The sequence below is a fragment of the Cyanistes caeruleus genome, chromosome 13, assembly GCF_971803275.1.
Source record: "Cyanistes caeruleus chromosome 13, bCyaCae1.hap1.1, whole genome shotgun sequence".
NCBI lineage: Eukaryota > Metazoa > Chordata > Aves > Passeriformes > Paridae > Cyanistes > Cyanistes caeruleus.
Window position 1 is genome coordinate 17,769,103 of NC_141713.1, and position 13,544 is coordinate 17,782,646.

The 13,544-nt window shown below is 42.4% G+C and overlaps 1 protein-coding gene and 1 long non-coding RNA gene across 6 annotated transcripts in view; one reads left to right on the forward strand and one right to left on the reverse strand.

Annotated features, from left to right (window-relative positions):
* The window catches only part of LOC111934254 (uncharacterized), an 85,289-nt gene that overhangs the window by 66,143 nt on the left and 5,602 nt on the right, over positions 1-13,544 (forward strand). For both annotated transcript variants that reach the window (XR_002867118.2, XR_015275900.1), the window contains exons 3-4: positions 74-145; positions 6,874-6,992. This is a non-coding gene — a long non-coding RNA (uncharacterized LOC111934254). The remainder of the gene's footprint in view (positions 1-73; positions 146-6,873; positions 6,993-13,544) is intronic.
* PEAK1 (pseudopodium enriched atypical kinase 1) overlaps positions 1-13,544 on the reverse strand; it is a 107,435-nt gene that overhangs the window by 46,326 nt on the left and 47,565 nt on the right. For all 4 annotated transcript variants that reach the window (XM_086849341.1, XM_086849339.1, XM_086849342.1 and 1 more), the window contains exon 2: positions 13,209-13,379. The gene's annotated coding sequence lies outside the window, so the exon portion shown is untranslated. The remainder of the gene's footprint in view (positions 1-13,208; positions 13,380-13,544) is intronic.

Consider the following 13,544-nt stretch of genomic DNA (forward strand, 5'->3'; position numbering starts at 1 on the left):
GACTACAGGTTGTTTGGGTGGATATGATGAACTGCTCCACACCAATGTGGACAATACCTTTGTTTCCTTGTAGATGCAAACATGCGAGCATTTTCCCAAGATCCTGCATTATTCCTGCTGCTAAACATACTCCAAGAGTTCTCAGGTGAGTACATACTTTTCTTACAGAGGCAACCAAGTTCTGACTCTGACATGATCAGAGGTCAAGCATCAGGTTCAAAAGTTTTGCACAAGTAAAGCACAACTGAGAGCATTATTGTCTTTCAATACTATTATTGTAATATCTGATGATAAATATAATGCCATAAGCTTTAATTGAAATGTAAGCTAAACTGTTTGTTGATAGTCTCCTTCAATTATCCTTTGCTAATTATGAAAATAATTCTAATAATTACTGTGCCCAAAATATCTGGGAAGGAGATCAAAATCACTATCTGAAAATTAAGCACAGTAGTTCAGGGGTTAAAGTCACATAAATGATGCCTTCTTTAAAAACACCCCTCTATAGTTTGCACACTGCTGTAGCAGAAAACTACAAATGAGACATATTTGAAACACACACACACAAAAGGGAAGAAATCACAAGTATCAGATCAATTGGGATATTCTGAGATCTTCAGATTGAGATCTAGAAAAAACATACACATCACAGGCAGAAAGTAAGTGTGAGCAGATAAAAGAGGACTTAAAACTGTGAAAATATGATTACAAAAGAGAAATATTATACTATTAATGAATTCCAGGAAGAATTAACTTAGCCAGCTTGTCCAGTGAAAGATGTTAAACTCGGGATCATTTAAAGCCCATCCCACAGAGAGCAGCCTGTCAGAACCTACTGGGGAGGATGTGTAACACCCAGCCAGAGCCTGCTGGACCAGATCCATGGGAGATCCCAGGGCTCTGCACACAGCCCTGGCTTTGGGGATGATTCCCACTGTGCCCTCAAATAGATCTGTTGGACCAGCCCCAGCACTGGGGGCATTTCACAGAATCACAGAATCACCAGGTTGGAAGAGACCTTCAACATCATCAAGTCCAACCCAGCCCTGACACCTCAGCTAGACCAAGGCACCAAGTGCCACTTCCAACCTTTTGTTAAACACAGCCAGGGTTGGTGACTCCACCACCTCCCTGGGCAGACAAATCCAGTACTTCAGCACCCTTTCTATAAAAACTTATTCCTAATATCCAACCTATATTTCCCTTGGCCCAGCTTGAGACTCTGTCCTCTCGTTCTGTTGGCTGCTGTCTGGTGAGAGAGACCAACCCCCACCTGACTACAATCTCCTTTCAGGGAGTTGTAGAGAGTGATAAGGTCACCTCTGAGTCTCCTTTTCTTCAGGCTAAACAACCCCAGCTCCCCCACAGCACCCTGACATCACACAGACCCACACATGGTGTGCCAAGTTCCAACAGGTAACTTCCAATCCACCTAATGCACTCCAGCTTTTAAAAAACACTGCAAGTCTTCATGTAGTAACCTTGTGGACATGAGAACATGCAATTTTTTGCAATTATTTTATAAGGAGAAGGGGAGAGGTTATAATAGGATTATGAGCAAGGACTCAGTTCTAAAATTATCTTCAGCTTTAACAATTCACAATTCTAACCCCCTCTCCCTTTTGCTTATTCTTAAAGCCTTTCTTCTTTTCCCTCTTATGCTTAATCTGATCTAAATTCTTTCAGGATGTCAAGGGGATAAATCTGCTATTAAGAGCTACTAGTTTCCATTTGCTTTTTAGAAGTGGGTGTGTGACAACACTCTGAGGCATTACACAGGCAATTAGGTATGCACAGGATGCCCTGCTCCAGAGAGACAATATGCAGAGAAGTGGAGGCTAAAACACTTCTGCATTAACAGGAGGACCCTCCAAGTGCTTTGCAGAGTGTGCTCCAGGGCCACTCAATTGTCCCACAGTGTCAGTATTCCAAGCACAAGACATTTAACTCTGTTTCTTCTGACACCACAGTATCAACGCAGGAATCAGGTATTTATCCAATGCCAGTAACAAGATTTCCACCTAGCAATTTTCTGCAACTTAAATATAAATGATGCATGAAAAATGTGTTCTTATGAGATATTAAACACAAGCCAAGTGCTGTAACAAAAAAGTAGGAAACACCCCAATGATCTCTGTGTTTTGTCATCATCAATGACTGCAGCCTCGAGGAGCCTCCAGCTCCTGCCAACCCAGTAGCAAGTAAGGACTCAGTGCAGCTTCAAAGAAATTATGGTACTTTCTTATGTGCATTCAGAAAGAGACAGCCATGAAGCATTGCCTCACTAAATGTTATAAAAGTTCTTATAAATATTCATGTGCAGCATTTGTACTCTGAGTATTTAATCATTTCTTTACAAGAAAGGAGCAGGGAGAAGAGGAGAGGAAGAAATACTGTTTCTTCAATTCCAAAGAGATCAAGGTAACAGAAGAGGCAAACTTGTGCACAGGTTATCTACAAATTAGTCAGCACTGGGTTTAATAAACCCAGAAACCTACAAAAAAGCATTTTTCCAGGTAGATTTTCTTTTTTCTTCACATCTGAAGTTACACAATAGTTTGCAGGGATTAACCTAATGATTTCTTTGATCATTTGAATTACTTGCATTTTGATCCTTTGAATTTTTACATCGTTGGTTTTTGAAAATCACGCCTCATCTGTCGCTTCTGACATTTGTGTGAAGACAGATTCAGCTGCACTCCAAAGCTCATTGTCCCAGGTAAACCCAGCACCAGAGCAGCAGCCAAACAGGGCTGGAGAGGCTTTGTGCCACTGCCACTCCATCCATCCTCTCACAGCTGCTGGCAACTAAAATAGCAAAGACTGAGAGCCCTGGCAGCATCTCATGCAAGCTCTGACCCTGGCACGCAGCCCTTGATCAAGCCTCTCAGACCTAAAGTTTATCAATACTGCTGAGAATTAATATAGATTCCTGTAATACATGCTGACAATACAAAAGCCTGTTCAAAAGCGGCTTGTGCACAAAAGAGAAAAGATATTGCAGAACAGCTTTGACATCAAATTATAAGCCTAATAGAAAAGCAAAGAGATGTGGAGCAATAACACCTGAACTGCTCAGAAATCACCCAGCAGAGACAGCAGTGAGGGCTCCTGCTGTGCTGTGATGTGGCCTCCAAGCCAGACCAAGAAAGCCTTGGACACTTTTCCCTATCCTTCCACACCAGGAACAGCAGTTGCTGGAGACACATGTTACACTGAGCCTGGGGGTACCAGTGCCTTTGCAGACACCACACTCTGGATGTCCTTCCCCATCCAGGATGCTGTAAGCTCGAGGGAAAAATAACAATCAAAGATGTTTATTACTGCAGGCCCAGCTCCTTTACATACACCTTGGCTGGCAAGCAGAGCCAGTGCTGGCTGAACAGGCTGCAATAACAGTGCAAGAAGCTTATTGCTGTGCTGCTTCTGGTTCCCTGGTGGATCAGGCAAGGCAGATTCCTGCCAGCTGTACCTGTCTCTGCTCTCAGGTGTATTGGACAAGTCTCCATGGAGTCACCCCAAGGCCCATGCCATGTTTAGAATTACAAAGCAAAATGAAAAGTGGTGTTGCCTTTTGCTTCCCTCAGGAAAACTGCCTCTTGCAAATGGTTTTATCATTTTCATTATATCCTGTTTGATTTGCTTTACCATCTTGACTGGAACAATAGCTAAGACATAATAGAAAAAGATTTTTCCACAGGCTGGTTCTAATTACATTAAATCTCAAGTGAGATAGGACATTTAAATAAGAAACAACAACTTCAGAGTCTGAGATAATGACATACCAAGATACCAGGCTTTTTGAGAGTGCCATTAAAATGATGCATGAAGCATTACAGCTACTCCAATCGGGTTTCAACACGAAAGCCATTCCTTCTGTGGCACAGTGCTGCAGAGAGAGGTCAGCACTTACTGCACTCAATGTGCTACTCAACAATTAGGAACCATTATCCCTTATGCTGAAGCTGCAACATAGACACAAGCTTAAATTTCTGTGTGAGGTGAGGCAGTTGGGAATTCAGGGTCCCTGGGATGAATCACCTCATGAACCACAAAATAGAGTGGAGCAGCTTATGAAGAGCTCCTGGATTTTGTTGCGAGTTGTACCTTTAACATTTTATCATCATAATTGAATTCTCTTAATTTCCTGGAAAACATTCTTTAGATTTTCTGGAAACCACTGAAATATAGACATGTGAAATGGAGACTGTGGCTGTGTGTCCTGCAAACACAGTTCAACCTGTCACAGTCCCACTGCTTTGTTTAACCTTGGAGCCACGGCACAGCTGCACTGCCGACACTGCTGCTCACGGGGCCCTGCAGCAAAGTATCCTGCTGGAAATCAAACCTGAGGAAAGGGAATTTCTGTGTCCCTGGTCCCCTGCTGGAAATCAAACCTGAGGAAAGGGAACTTCTGTGGGGAGGAAAGGACTTTAGGCACTTCCCCTGTGCCTCCCTTTCCTTTGGCTATTTAGTGCTAACACAGGCAAAGGGAAGAAGGGTTGGCCTGTGGGGATCGAGGGCACCCTCAGCCAGGTTGGAGACAATACTAATGGGGTGGGAGCGTTGATCTGCTGGAGGGCAGAAAGGCTCTGCAAAGGGACCAGGACAGGCCAGATCCCTGTGCCAAGGGCAACTGTATGAGGTTCAACAGGGTGAAGAGCTGAGTCCTGCCCTTGGCTCACAACTCACTGCAGTGCTACAGGCTCAGGCAGAGGGACTGGAAAGCAGAAAAGGACCTGGGCAGCAGCTGAACGCAAGCCCAGGTGTGCCCAGTGGGGACAGAAGACCGATGGCACTTGGGCTGCACCAGCAGGAACAGTGAACAGTGTCTGTGCTGGGCACTGCTGTGGTCACACCTCAAATCCTGGGGTCAGGTTTGGGCCCCTCACAACAAGAAAGACATGGGAGTGCAGGGGAAGTTTAGGTTGGATATTAGGGAAAATTTCTTCCCTGAAAGGGTTGTCCAACCCTGGCAGAGGTAGAGTCACCACCCCTAGGGGGATTGAAAAGCCATGTGGCTGTGGCACTTGGGGACATGGGTCAGTGCTTGGACACAATGATCACAAGGGTCTTTTTCAACCTTAACAAGTCTCTGATTCTGTAATGAGGGAGAACAGTTCACCAATTGCCCTTGCTTACAGTTCATCACTAGGCTGAATAACCAACATCAAACCATGGCTAAGTGACTCTCTGCTGAGTCACTTCAGCCAGAGCTGAAGCAGGTCTGTAGATACACAATGGGTATCACTTTCTTATCTGTCCAGCTAGTTTTGCATAGCTGTCATAGGAACGTTTCAAGGAAATTCATGAGATACTGAGGATTGAGAGACTTTGTTTCAGTCAATAAAAAGAATCTGTGATTCTAAATTCTATAATCTGAGAATATAAACTTTCACAGAAACGGGTGAGTAAGTACAGCATTCCTGTCCAAGTAGCAAAACATTAATTCGCTATTAATAATCAAGTGCACAAAAGAAAATTTACAAAGTTTATTTCAGCACACAAAATAAAATTATTTTCTGGTGTATATTCCACACTTCAGCCTTGCCCCACTGAAGTGCTCTGACTGTGAAGATTGTCTGTGCTCACCCAGTGCCAGAGCAGGATGATGGCTCAGACACAGCTCGGTGCTTGCAGTTCTATGACCACATGGCAAAAGCATTTGCTAAATGCAGCTCAGGTATCTGCACAGCCACTGCTGGGGATGCCTCTCTGAATAGAGCCCATCTGAACAGAAATACACATGCAACTATTACTGCTTATGACAATATTTAATGATACATTTATAATTAGATAAAGAAGGAATTTAACTTGTACACCTTTCCCTATCAACTACTGGTTTTGTTAACTTCCTTTAGACCCTTATAAGACATCTGTAAGCTAAAATTAGATGGCCACGCTCACCTTCATGTACCCTTACTACTTCTCCTGACACCTCTGGACAGCCCCAGCTTTCAAATTGCAGCAAATCCACCTGTGGGTGAAGAGGAAGGATTGATTCATCTCAGTGAGCTGAACAACAGTCAGTCAGTGGAACAAGACTGCAAGGCCATGAAGAGCAGGGAGGCTGTTGCACCTCTGTCTCCCTCTGCTCGCCAGGAACTGTCAAGAGAGGTTTCAGCAGGTTTTGTGCAGCATCTTGGCCTGAATAGAGCCTGTTCTGAAGTTCCTGGCCTCACACTGACTGCCCTTTTCCACCACTCCCAGTTGCTGGCACACATCTTCCACACTGGATCCCACTGAAAACGTGCAATTTTACACGTGAACTACACAAAAGGCTGCTTCTTCCCCAAACAGAGGAATAATTAGAAAACTTGCCAGTGTTGCTCAGGAGTTGAAATAGAGGCTGGTAACAAAAGGCTGCACAGGCCATGACGGCCTGAGAGCTGAAGCAAGCTGAGGAGTGTCTCCCCAAGCCAGGACATCCCTGGGAGTCAGCGCTGGCACTGCAGTGCTGGTAAATCAGCAGCACAAGGGCAAAACCCAGAGCCTCAGTTCCCCAATGGGCTGTGATCTATGGCACTTGCAGTGGCACACACACTCCTGATTTGCCATCCAGCTTTCTTCATGCACAGGCTGGTAGTCTCTCACTAAGAACAAAATTTTCAGAGCAGATTTCAGCTTTTATAGAATCCACTGTGCTTTCTAGAGATCCACCTTGTCTTTCAGTCAAATAAAATAACATTTTCTGTCTCTGGCTCCTGGGGGTTGTTTTCCCTTTTTACTTTTTTTTTTTAAAGATTCATTTAGATCTTGCAATGCCTATTTCTCAGCCAGACTGTCAGGGATGTTAATGAGATTTATCCTCACAGTCTCTCTCTTTCTCTGCCCCCTTTCATTCTTTGACACACAAGTGCTTTTATGTTGCAGGAAATGAGGACAACAGAAAGCTGCAGATCCCATGAATGTAAAAATTGTCTTGAAGGCATGGAACAATCCAGCCCTAATTACAGCCAGCTGAAGCCTGCTCTCTTTGCACTGATACTTAGGTAATTAACTGAATACTGACTGATGCAAGACTCAAGTATGTCACTACCACTCAGATATTCAAGGTTAATTTTTGTATCCATCACCAACATCAAGCTTAATGGATATTATCAGCTAAACTCTTGAAAATCACTAACACAAGAGTCACAGTCTTAGCAAGGACTATTTCCTTCAATGAGCTTGATGCCATCTTTCTTTAGCTGCAGAAGAAATATCTTTTACATTAATGAGGTAAATTCATTAATTTTGATCCATTTAGTACTTGTAAATACTCATTTAAAGCCCTAAACTTAAATACACTGAAACCACAACACTGATGTAATAAAATACCCCCCAAACTGTTCCAGTGGGCATTAGAGTAACACCTGTTTATTTCTCATAGTGTGGCATCTTCAAATTGGTTGGTGTGAGTATCCTCCTTGGTAAACTCGATAAGGATTTTGAAAGCAAAAAGTTCTATGCTGCAAATCAAATATCCTGATTTGACTGCCAGCACATTTATCTGAAACTATTACAGGAGGGGACAGCAGAGATAGTGCTCAACAAGTCTGAAATGTCTGTAAGTCAGAACTGCTGATGCACTTCTCCTCCTGCATGGAACAATACATGTTTAGATTGTGAGGTACCTGAACTGTACTTTCAGAGAAAAACCTGAAAGAGAAAGTCAGTACCAACAAGAGAAAGTTGTCTTTCTTAGTTCCATTTTCAGCAGTGCTTTCCCTGAAAACAGGAGGTTTTGAACAGATTCAATCTCTCTGACTGGTTTACAGCTGCACTGATAGGAGAAAAGAAGGTGTCACTACTTGTTATCAAGTGGTACTTTTATTCCTAGTTACTAATTCAAGAAATCACTGTGAAAAATTTGAAGTTTTTTTTAACCTGGTAAAGATGCTCACAAGAACAGCAATACAGCACAGTAAAGACAGTAAAAGAGAAACAGAGCTAATCAGTAATTGTTAAATCTTGGGTAGAGCAATGCAGCAGATAACTAACATGCATCTCATCAGCCTGCAGTGCTCTCAGAAAATCTGGGTGGGGAGGCAGGAATCTAAAGAATCTGGAACAGGGATTCTTTTCATTTTGTATTTTATTTGTCCCCGCACCTTCTTATCTAGTAATGGAAAAATAAACAATCCCAGTTATGTTTGCACATGGCCTACCATACTCCTTCAGTAGGAAAAGTCTGAATTTTGTGAAGTATCTTTGGAATGCCACTGTAATGTAAATCACAAAGCACTGCCACCACAGCGAAGTTAAAGTGTAACCTGCAGTTTTCCCCAAGAGAATACACAGAATTTATATCACCAGAAATGGAAAGCAACAGAACAAAAATAAAAGCTTAGCAAAAAAAGTAGGTTAACTCATAGAGAGAATGATACATAAGACAAGGGTGAAAAACAAAGCAAGGCAGGTATTTTTGGAAATATTCTGAAGTCTCTTTAAAGCCCTGCCTATTTGCCTGTGAAGCATTTCTGCTTAAAATATAGATATGCTAATGTTTATATTTAAGATAGTCATGATTGGGCTGAAAGAACTCTTTGGAAGAACAAAGGAAGAAAGACTGAACACCATCAGCAGTTGGTTCTGAGTGCATTTTCAGACTTATCCTGGGGAGAGTTAAGGAATCACAGAATCATTAGTGTTGAAGGGGCTTCTGAAGGTCATCTAGTCCAGCTCCAGGGAAATGGATGTTTGAGAGGAAAAGTTGCACTCTGGATAAATTGAAGAAACCTTTTGATTCTGATAAGCCTCCAAAACTCCAATTATTTTGTGTTAAAGAAGGCACAAAGAAGCGCTGCTGCAGCAGCTCCCTGGATGAGGTGAATCCAACACTGCCCAGAACCTTGGGACAGTGGCATTACCTGCATTCCATGGAAATCATTATTGCTCGCAGCAGGTTCAAATGTGGTAATTATCTTTTCCACCTAAAAGTTCATAGTTTTCTTAATTAGCAGGATCTGAACTGTATGCAGATTTTTTGGGGTTTTTTGTTTGATTTTTCTGGGGTTTTTTTGATGGGCTTGTTTTTTCATTATTTTTTTTTTGTTGTTGTTTGGAAGAATGGGAATGTGTTTCTTGCCAAGGCCACATCACATAATAACAGACTAGAGAAAAATGAAAGGACCCAGCATGAAAAATACAATGTAATTATCACCAACTGAGCAGCTGATAAAAGAAATGACAGAGTAAAATACACAAGTTTCACATGATGGAAATTCAGGGAAAGTGAATTTGTAACAAATATTGAGCAAATGAAAAGAGGAGACTTCACCATAAGCAAGGCCTCTCACCTCCCAACCACTGAAATTTCCCTCCTCCTGCATAAGCAATCTGCCATCCCATCACAAAAAGAGCTACAAGAGCAGAGCTGCTCGGATGGAACTTAGAGGAGAGCATGGCCAAAACGAAGAGCAGGAGCCCCACACACTTACAAGATGATTTTTTCCATTTTGTCCTGTTTATTTGAGATTTCCAGCCATCACAATGGCTTGAATTCAGCAAACACAGCATCAGCTGCCTTCTATGAGCTCAACTGACAAGGACAGTATTTTTAACACACCTGTGATAGGCACATTTTAGGGATAAGTCTATGTGAAAACAGAGACTACTGCATGTGTGAAAAATCTGAACTGCCCTCTGGAAAGAAGTGCATACAGGGACATGGAATAAATATTATTAAATTATTGTTGGTTACTCTGTCAATATTTTGAATCAGCCTTCAGCCATTAAAACCTCTGCAGGAAAACCCTGGTTGAACCTGACAAATGAACACGCCAGGGTTTCGGGAAGAGAAATGTCTTTTTCCTTAACCCCCAATCCAAACACATCTTGACTTTAGTATCTTCAGCTTCTTTTGAGATAAATATCCTCAATTTTGCATCTTTCTTTTGTAAATGTGTAATTGCAGTTAAAATGTTCCCCTTTCTGTTCCCTGTTTTACCTTGAGAGGGAAGCAGCTGTCCTGTTCTGCACAGGGAGCACACCCAGCACAGCCATCTGTGCCCAGCGCTTCTCCAAACTGCAAGCATACAGAAACTGATACAACACTTGGAGCCTGGAAAACTGTTCAGGAATGCACAGATGAAATACACTACAGAAATGTAAGATCATTAAAAGAGTGTTATTATTCTTATTATCCTAAAAATCCATATAAGCCAGTAGCTCCTGCCTTGCCCCTACAGATACCTTGCTTTATCTACAGCACACATGGATCAAAACAGGCTCCTCTTCAGCACCAGCATTTTTTGCTCCTTCCTTGCTCTATGTGCCAAGCCAAAGACAAGCAAAGCAACAAAGGCTGATGCTGTTCTTGGAAAAAATTGTGTTCTGCAGGAGTCAGTGGGCAGTCTCATTTCATGCACACGCAGGCTCGTGCTCTGTACGGTGAGGGAACCTCTGCAAACATGTTCCTGGTGCAGTCTTTTCAATGGGAGGCATCCCATGGAATGTGTGTGGGTCCTGTGTGTGGGACAGGAGCCTGAGAGGGGTTTCACAAGAATCCTCTGTGATGGCATCTTGCTGTGTGGCTGCACAGCCAGGCAGGCTGAGGTGTACGAGGTGCCCACAGCCTCCCATTGTTACTGGGAAGGTGGTGACTTCCTCTTCATTCAATCTTTCCCCTTATTTTGCTCTTCCTTCCTGATGATAAATGCACTTCTTATTATTCCAACCAATTCAACATTACTTTTAGGAATTTTATCACTCATTCGGATTTCACTCAGTGAGTCAAGCGGAAAAAATGCGTTCTCAAGCTGAGAGAAACCCTCCCATTTAAAATCCCTGAGCCAAGGGCACCTCCCAGGCAACATCCTCCAGCTATTCTCAGACACAGAAAGAATATGTGGACTCAATCAGTTCCCACCTAGACCACTCCAGAGCATCTCCAGCACGAAGGAGATCTATCTGCCCAGAGCAGCAACCCCTGGCTCTTCCCAGGCCTCACCCTACCCAGCTCATCCAGCACCTCCCTCAACTACAAAAACCTCTTCGTGTTCAGCTGATTAACATCTTCCTGTGCCAGCAGAGAAATCTATGCCATAGCACTGTTCTCCCTGTTCCTGGGCCTCTGATTGTCACTTTTATCAGTTCAATAATAGTAATTTGAATGCAGAAACAATTACAGGACCCTATTTCCTCAGCTGAAGTCCTTGTCCCCAGCAGATTTATATTTGGTGCTGTTTTGTCAAAGTCTGGACACATGAAGAAAGTCTGGATGCCAGGCAGAGATGTAGGAGGAAACAGACAAAACATCACCTTCCAGTTTCCTAGAAATGGTTCCTCTAAACCCATGGTGGTTAGGACCTGTTTGTATCCTCTCCTGATCTCCTGCACACAGACAAGCCAAGGTGCTGTACTTTGTGCAGTAAGAACGGGCAAGGGTTTGTGACTGGGATTGCTTTACAGCTTGTGCTGCTCGTATTTCTGGCTCTAAAGTGCCCTACAGAAACCAAACATCCCACAGAAGTGCTCCAGCTCCAAAACTTCTACAAAACAGACATGAGAGCTGGAACTGTCTTTTTCTTGTTCTCATTAGACACATGAATGAATCAGATCTAAGGATCTGTGCACACCTTCAAAGAGAAAGGACTGCAGGGCTACAGGGAACAACAAAGGAAAGGCATTAACGAGAGCACAGTAAACCTGAAAACTTGAAAGAAGAAAAACATTTTTAAGTTCTTTTTGAGCTTCATTTGTCACTGCTGCAGACAGATGGAATCTGCAAGCCCTCCCTTCCTGCCAATGCAGCAGAAGACACTGACACAGTATAGAAACAGCTCTGGCAACAAACCAGAGAACTCTTAAAGATGGGAACTCAGTGAGGGAATAACCTGGCAGCTTCCTGAGCACCTGATGCACTGGCTGAGCTCTAAGTTCTTGCTTGGGAGGCTCCTGAGTGCTGGTCTGACTGTGCTCTCACAAGAGACACAGAAACCTCAGTGTGGATTTCAGCCAGAACTGCTACATTAATGCTGGCCATCTTCTGAAATCCCACCCTTAATCTCATGGGAATTAGGACAGAATTCTTCTGGGGCAGTGACTGTTCTCCCACTGAAGTTCTAACACAGCCTATGATACAGGGGTGGAATGAATACCTCACCTGGACTAGTAAATAACAACAGGTACATTTGTGAGGTTCAGACATGTAGATCTAATTTTTCTACCATCAGTCACTTAGAGCTACTGTCAGATCTGTTCACTCTCCCTCTGAAAAACAGAGGGTAGAATAAGAAAGAAGCATTTCAAACAAAACCACAGCACATAATAGATTCCTTTGTTTTATTCATAACAAATGAAAGAAATGTGGTGAGACATCATTTTCAATATATGCAGTTACATTACAGTTTTCAAACTCAGGCAGATTCTATTGTGCTGGGGTTTAGCACGGCTTTGAGGAGAGCACAAACATCTCCTTTCACTCTTTTGCCTCAAAAGACATGGAAACATCATCTTGGTGGTATTAAAGTGGTATTAAAGATATGGCAATTCTCCTCTACCCTTCTTAAAAAAAGAAAAGCTTCTGGTTTTAGTGGCCAGTTCTACATTGTTAAAGGCACAGAGCCCAAAATGGGATAGCAAGACAGAGCTGGGGGTCTTTCTGCTCCCAATTTAACTTTGAAAAGTAGCACAGTTTTGTATTCCTGACTAGTAAACTGACATAAGGGAGACAGGCATAGAAGTAATTCAGATGTTTAATACCCAGCTATGAATGGCAGAGTAAAAGATAAGCAAATAAGAAGAGCAAAGAAAAGAAGAAAATGGAAAAAGATTTTTGAGGAAATATTCAATGTCAGCGGAAAAGAACAAACTTCCTGGTGTGCTGTGTGTGTCTTTCCACATATCTTTTCATAAGTCACATAAAGTACTTAAAATATAACAAAAAACAGGGACAGAGCTGCTTCTACAACCTGTTCCAAACTGCAGTTTGCTAGGCATTGGGTAGGGAGACAGTCAGTAATGGAGAAACAGCAAAATATTTTTGTTTTTCAATGATAAAGAGATGGGATGAACCCACAGGAAGAAATTTCAGCTACTGAATAAAGCACCAGATCCTAAAATTCCAACTCTTTGCTAATGAATGAAGCTCACAAAATCACATGTTTGGCTCTTGTAAGATTTCTCTATTTAAACTCTGGTAACAGTAAAACAATATTATCTATAATTCAAATTATCCTATGGTACTGTATTGGAAATAAGAAGATGACAGAAAAATGAGTTACCACTTAAGTCTGAGGCATTGAATCCATTCTTATGTCAATGGCTGGCTTGGCAAAACCTCTTGCAGCCTCTGGTAATAAATTCTGCTGAAAATGTCAAAACTTCCGACTTTTCCAGACAAGTTCACTTCACCCCCTTCTCTTCATGATGGCTGGTCAGGGCAGCAACATTTTCTGTGAAAGACAGACAAGAAGATATTTGAAATAAATTTGAAATCTGATTTATTGGAAATTTTTCTTGAGTGACCTCCTGCTATCTTAAATACCACAGGAACTGTGTAAAAAGACACTTGAATTCTCTTCAGAATCCTGGCCACATAGCTGGCACCCCAGACTTTT